This window comes from Ammospiza nelsoni, chromosome 17 (genome assembly GCF_027579445.1).
Source record: "Ammospiza nelsoni isolate bAmmNel1 chromosome 17, bAmmNel1.pri, whole genome shotgun sequence".
Classification (NCBI taxonomy): domain Eukaryota; kingdom Metazoa; phylum Chordata; class Aves; order Passeriformes; family Passerellidae; genus Ammospiza; species Ammospiza nelsoni.
This window is the reverse complement of record NC_080649.1, coordinates 7,977,312-7,983,311: the sequence shown is the minus strand read 5'-3', so window position 1 is coordinate 7,983,311 and position 6,000 is coordinate 7,977,312.

Genomic DNA, 6,000 nt, shown 5'->3' with positions numbered 1-6,000 from the left:
TCAGATGTCAGGAAGCCCAGATGAGGCTGCCAGCCCCCTCACATCATGTGGGGCAGACCCCAGCCCCTCTCAGGGTATTGGGGTCCCTCGGGTCCCCCCTCCTGGCCACAGCTTCTGCAGGAGCCAGTGTGACGGGGCTCCCTTCTGCCATGCCCGTGCAGTTCTTGCTGTCAGCAGCAGATGGCCAAATATTACCACACATACATAACATTTACATCCAAAAGGGCACATAATTGGGTAGCAATCGCCTTTCCTTGCCAGCATTTATTTATAAAATGGCATATGTACACTTGGCATTTACCTTTCTATATGCAACATTACTAAATGTGTGACAAATGGTGACACTCATTTCCTTTCCCACTCCTGACATGCTTGCCAAAGCAAAGAGCCTTAAGCAAACAAGTAGTAGGATAAAGCTTTGTCCTAAACCATGTAAACCTTATTTCTTATTTCAAATTTATTTTACAGGATAGAAAAAGCCCCCAAGGCCTGGGCCCAGCTGCAGCAAAGCCCAGGTGAGCAGCAGCTGGCAGCAGGTGGCAGAGCCTGAGGCATCAGGAATTTGGATGCACAAAGTGTTTCATTAAACACATCAAAAGGCCCAGCGAGGGCTTGGGCTGGCAAAGACACGGGTTCGTGGTTTCAGCTGTTTTGAAGGAGAGCACACAAAGCTTCTCTCAGTGTCTCACAGGGGCAGAGGGAGGGGCTTTACCTGTGCTCTTTAGCATTGCACAACGCCTGAAAACAATCGATAGAGGCTCAGGTACTAATGTGATAAACAGGAGCCAAAAGGGAAGGAATCACCTCTCCAGCACCACCCCAGCACGGCAGTGCAGACAGTCAGGCACACACTGGGCTGGTTCAGCCAGGACATGGGCCAGACACTGAAACAAGGCTGCACTTGCACAGGACTGGGAGCACACACACCACAGCACTGCATCCTCCATCAGCTCCTGGGGACCATGGCAAAAACACTCACCTGCCTTTGGCTGCCTCTCCACTCTTTGGTGCTGCTGTCTGCCAGATCCATCTTCCTCAGGGTTGTTTGGAAAACCTACCCAGTAACTGGCTCCCCATCCTTTACTGTACATCAGTTAAAGAAGAAAACGTGAGAGGGAAAAGTTCCATCACTTCAGCATGCTTTAAGGGAACAATTTTCCTGAAATGCTGAGTTTCCAGTAGCTCAGAAATTGCCTTTTAATCTTAAAGTGATTAAAGATTACTGCAGGGTGCCAATCATAACCAAACCAGCTCTTTCTGTACTACTTATGTAGCACTGGATTTTATGTTTCCTCAGAGCTTTGAGCTCTGTGCTAGATTGCCAGCAAGCTGGGTAGTAGCACGAGCTACTGGAAAGGTCCTTGGTGTCACCATCAACTGCAGAAAATGCATGACTGCCCCATTCTCACACCCTACTTAATTTTTGGCTGACATTTACCCACAGTGGCAGCCTATAACTCTCGAGAAGAAAGAATGTAGGATGGCTTTCTAAAAATGCATAATCTGGGGACCAAGCTGGCAAATAAGGCTGAACTGATATTTGATTTCTGCCTTTTTATGCTAAATCAATAGGACTACAAGTATGCACAGAGGGCTTTCATGTTGAATGATAGCACTCACACCCCTTACTCCTCCCCACAGCAGCACACCCTACTCCAGACTAAACAGGGTGTGATATTCAGTGATCATTTTCCTTGAGCAGAAATCCGGCCTCTGGTCTGGATGCTGTTGGACTCCTCCTGGCAGCCTCTGACACTCAGCAGAAACCCTGTCCTGCCTTCAGTGCTCCAGCCCCAGTGCCTGACAGAGACCTTCTGTCTCACAAGCAGCATCCTCCTGAAATAGCATCTGTCCTTGCAACGACCATCCCTCCCTGATAACCAGGCAGTGGCTTATCAATGGGCTTTTAGTCCTCTAGTCTCTCCCTCAACTGCCCAGATCAAAGAGTTCCCACTCCAACAGCCTTCCCTGCACACCCTTGCTGCCTTCCCCTTCCCAGAGCCTGCTTTGCCTGTGCCCAAAGCCCTGTGGCTTGGACACATTCCTCACATGTCTGGTCACACATGATGGGGGGATAAAGGGCAGGAACAGGAGCTGCAGCATCTCCTGGAGGGTTTTGGGCAAACAGGAATAGGATGTGCCCCAAAATGCGCATACAGCCTCAGCCTAATTTTTCAGGTTTATCAAATTATGGGATGTGCTTACAATTGTGCATCAGCCTGGGCTCCTGCCATTTTGGAAAGCAGCCCCTAAAAGTCCTGAGTGTGTGTTGTATTTGTACCTGCAGTGACTAATTTCAGGATTTTCTTGTTTTAAAAGGAGCCTGTCAGAGCATGGAGACATAAAACAAATCTTTCTTCAACTTAATGTATTTCAGACTTATCTGTAGCTCAACGATCTGATTTGATCAATTGGAGCAGATATAGTTTAAGTTCCAGAGTTTTGAATTCAAGAAAATAACTGCTTTTGTCTTCTGAGAGCCTTCATTCTAACTGAGGGTACCCCAAATATAATTCCCCTCTCAGACAGCAGCAATCCTGGTAGGCAGCTTTAGACACATGCAATTCTACATTACGTCAGAAAAAACAGCTCGTCTGAAAGTAAACCAGCTCAGCAAAGAGTAAACAAAGCATCCTGCCAGGGGTTATTGCACTGCATTTCCCTGGCTGCGCATTCGGGACTTCCTCAGGGGCGTGTTTGGAGCCCAAGCCCCTTTTCCTGATGCCTGTCCCCAAGCAGAGCAAACCCAGAGGGAAGGAATGCTCTGCTTGCCGAGGGGTGAGCGCAGGGCAGGGGATGCAGGAGCCGCCGGGGCTGTCACTGCAGGGGACACCGGCACCGGGGACAGAGCCGCAGCTCCGGGAGCTCTGGGCTCGCTGGGGCCGGAGGAGCCCGCACGGAAACCTCTGCACGTGTGCCTTCATCATCATCATCATCATCATCCATGCCCGCCCGGCAGCGCGGGGCTGCTAAGCAACTACAGCGGGCGAGGAGGCGCTTCTGCGATAAGGCTAAAAATAGTCCCCAGCAGGCGAGACAGCCGAGCAGCCGCTGACGTGAGGCTGTCATTGCTGCCCTCTGTGCCAGTGCCACACACTCCTCTGGTGGCCCAGAGCTGCCCCGGAGTCCCCAGGGATCTGCCCTGGGCAGGGACAGCGCTGCTGGCACTCCTGGCACACCGCGCCCTGTGCCCAGCCCTTCCCTGCCCGCGCCTCATACCTAACACAGGAGGGAATGGAAAGAAGCCCCTGGGCAAATCTGGTGTTAGAAGGAGCAATTTGATTAAACTGACAAAATCGTACACACCATTGGAAATGACAAGTGACATCTACAAACACGAGGCAGAGCACACAGCTCCCTCTGTCTCCTCGGTCTGTTGCTCCTAGCAGCTGAAATCACTTTGTGCCTCATCTGTACCAAACCCAGCTTGCCTCTCTCCTCATGCAGGGATGGCAGACAGCATAAACCAAACACAGGGAAAGGCGTCCATATACTCTACACAGCAGTGTTTGAAGCTCTAGGTCTGGAAGAGGGAGAAATGGCAGGAAGGAGCCCTGTTCTTACCTGTTTGGTAAAAGCACACTGCCCTCATGACAAGGGGAGAGCCTTCTCTCCACCAGCTTTGGCACCAATCCTGCCCAAAATGAACCACTACACCTTTGGGGAAGCACAGTGCAAAACCACTCCAGGAACTGATGCAGTGCAAAAATCACCCATTTTGTCCACTTCTCCTCTCTTTTGGCAGCAGGATATTTCTTGGGCACAGCCTTCCCCCATGACTGCAGCCCCTCTCCTGGCCCCATTTCCACATCAGGGAAATTATCAGGGTGGGAAGAACCCCCCAGCTCCCTTTCCCCAGGGGTGTTTTGGCCCAGATCTGCTCTCTCAGAGCACCCCAGGTTCCAGCAGGGCTGAGGTGGGATGGAGGAAGGGAGGGAGTATGCTCCTGGCAAGAGCTGTGGCAGGAAGGGTTGGTTAGTCACAGGCATTGAGCAACAGCCTCTGTCACCTCCTTGCATCACCAACTGCAGGAACAGGAAAGTCCAGGCAGGTGCTACCCCACATTTAAGGATTACTTTGAATAATGCACCCCAGAGATGTGTTTAGCTCCTTGAGATACCACTTTCCTTTAAAGGAGTGGCTCAAGATCCTGGGTAAGTTGTATCCAAAGTTTCATGAGTACAAAATCAGCAGCAAGAGCCCCCTGCTTCAAACCAGCAAAGGAGCACACCAGCTGAGCCTGGTGGCACCCACACAGGGATGTCCCTGGAAACTGGGACATGCTTAACTCAGTGTTCTTGGTAATCCAGGCAGGTACCTTAACCACACATTCTCCTGCCTCATGTCTTTTTCTAAAAAAGCAGTCCAAAGCCCCAGGCACCAGCCTTGCAAACTGACCCCACTTCACTTGCCTTGGAGGCACCTGGGATGATGCTTCTTCTTCCCCCTAAGGTGCTGTTATGGCAGGTGATGCTTCCAGGGTGCAGCTTTTATGGCAGAGGATGTTTGCACCTGCAGCCAGCACACATGGTGTGCATCACCAGCTCCCCTGGTCACCCAGGAGAAGGCAGCAGGGTCTGATGAGCAGCAGGTGGCTCCTAGCTGGCACTGAACTGCCAGCTCTTTCCAGGACCTTCCTCCCAGCACACAAAATCATACCCAAATGGAGGAAGGGCAGAGCTAGAAACCAAATTTTGTTGATGTTCATTGCAGAGGAAATGGCCTCTCTGCAGCTGGGCCATAAATCTCCCTGTGAGTGTAAAGGAGCCATGGGTGCACATGTCTTCCAAATACCAATGTCATTTTCAGTGGGAGTGAAACCTAACTGATCTTTAACATGCAGCAGTTAATTTCAATGCCTTTTGTACATCAACACTACCAGTGAAACAAACACCAGATTTTACTAAAATGAGTACGTGTCAACATATTGGTGAGTCACACACACCCAGTTGCAGACTGAATTACCCAGAAGCTTTCTTCTTCAGCACTTTTTATCCAGTAATGATAGAAACATCCCAGCTGGAAATCCTGGTGCATCCCCTGTCTTTCCTGTTCTTGCCCTGAAGCTGAGGTTTGGAAAGAGATTTCCAAGTGGGAAACACCATATGTGTCAGTCACACATGTGCAGAACTGGAAACCTCAAGGCAGCAGCTCCACTAAACCTTTCTACAAACCCGAATGGAGAGGGTTCAGCCAAACTAGGGGGCCTGTAGACATTTTGGAGCAGGCTTGTTGTAACCCTTCCTGACCATCCCTGCCACCCAAGCACACTGAGCACTTGCTGGGACCTTGGGATCTGCCTGGGACCCTGGGATGCCCAGCCTGTGCTTACAGACTGCCACAGCTTTACTTCTATTTGCTGCTGCTCTTTACAGCTTACTTTGAATGAATCGTCACAAAAGAGCTGAGGGTTTGATACCTCACAGCTGTGAAGTATAAAGAAAGACCTTTAGAGATACCTTGCACCATAAATGTATTTGTCTGTGCTGGTCTATATCTAGGTGATAAATGAAGACACTTGAAAGAGCTTCTTAATCTTTGAAAAGCAAACCAAAGCCAATAATCCTTTCTAGTTTTATTATACCATCCATCCAATTTCCTTTGCTCTCCTTCCAAGAGCATTGGTGGCAGATGGGCAGCCTACAGCTTCCAGCCTGGCTGGGTTTGCTGCTGGGGTCCATTGCAGGGCAAAGGCACTGGAACCACTGAGCAATCATCCCCACTGTGCTGGCCTCAGTCTTCACCAGGGCTGCAAGCCTTCTTCCTCAAGGCCAGCTTCTGACAAAATCTCGTATCAAACCAGAAATCCAGACTGACTTTAATGTATATAAATATCTCAAAGGTACCAAGAGGATGGTGCCAGATCCTTCAGTGGTGCAGCATCAGGACAAGGAGCAGTGGCCATAAAATAAAACACAAGTTTCACCTCGGCATAAGGAAGAACTTTACACTGAGGATGGCAGAGCCCCAGAACAGGCTGCCCAGAGAGGTTGTGGAGTC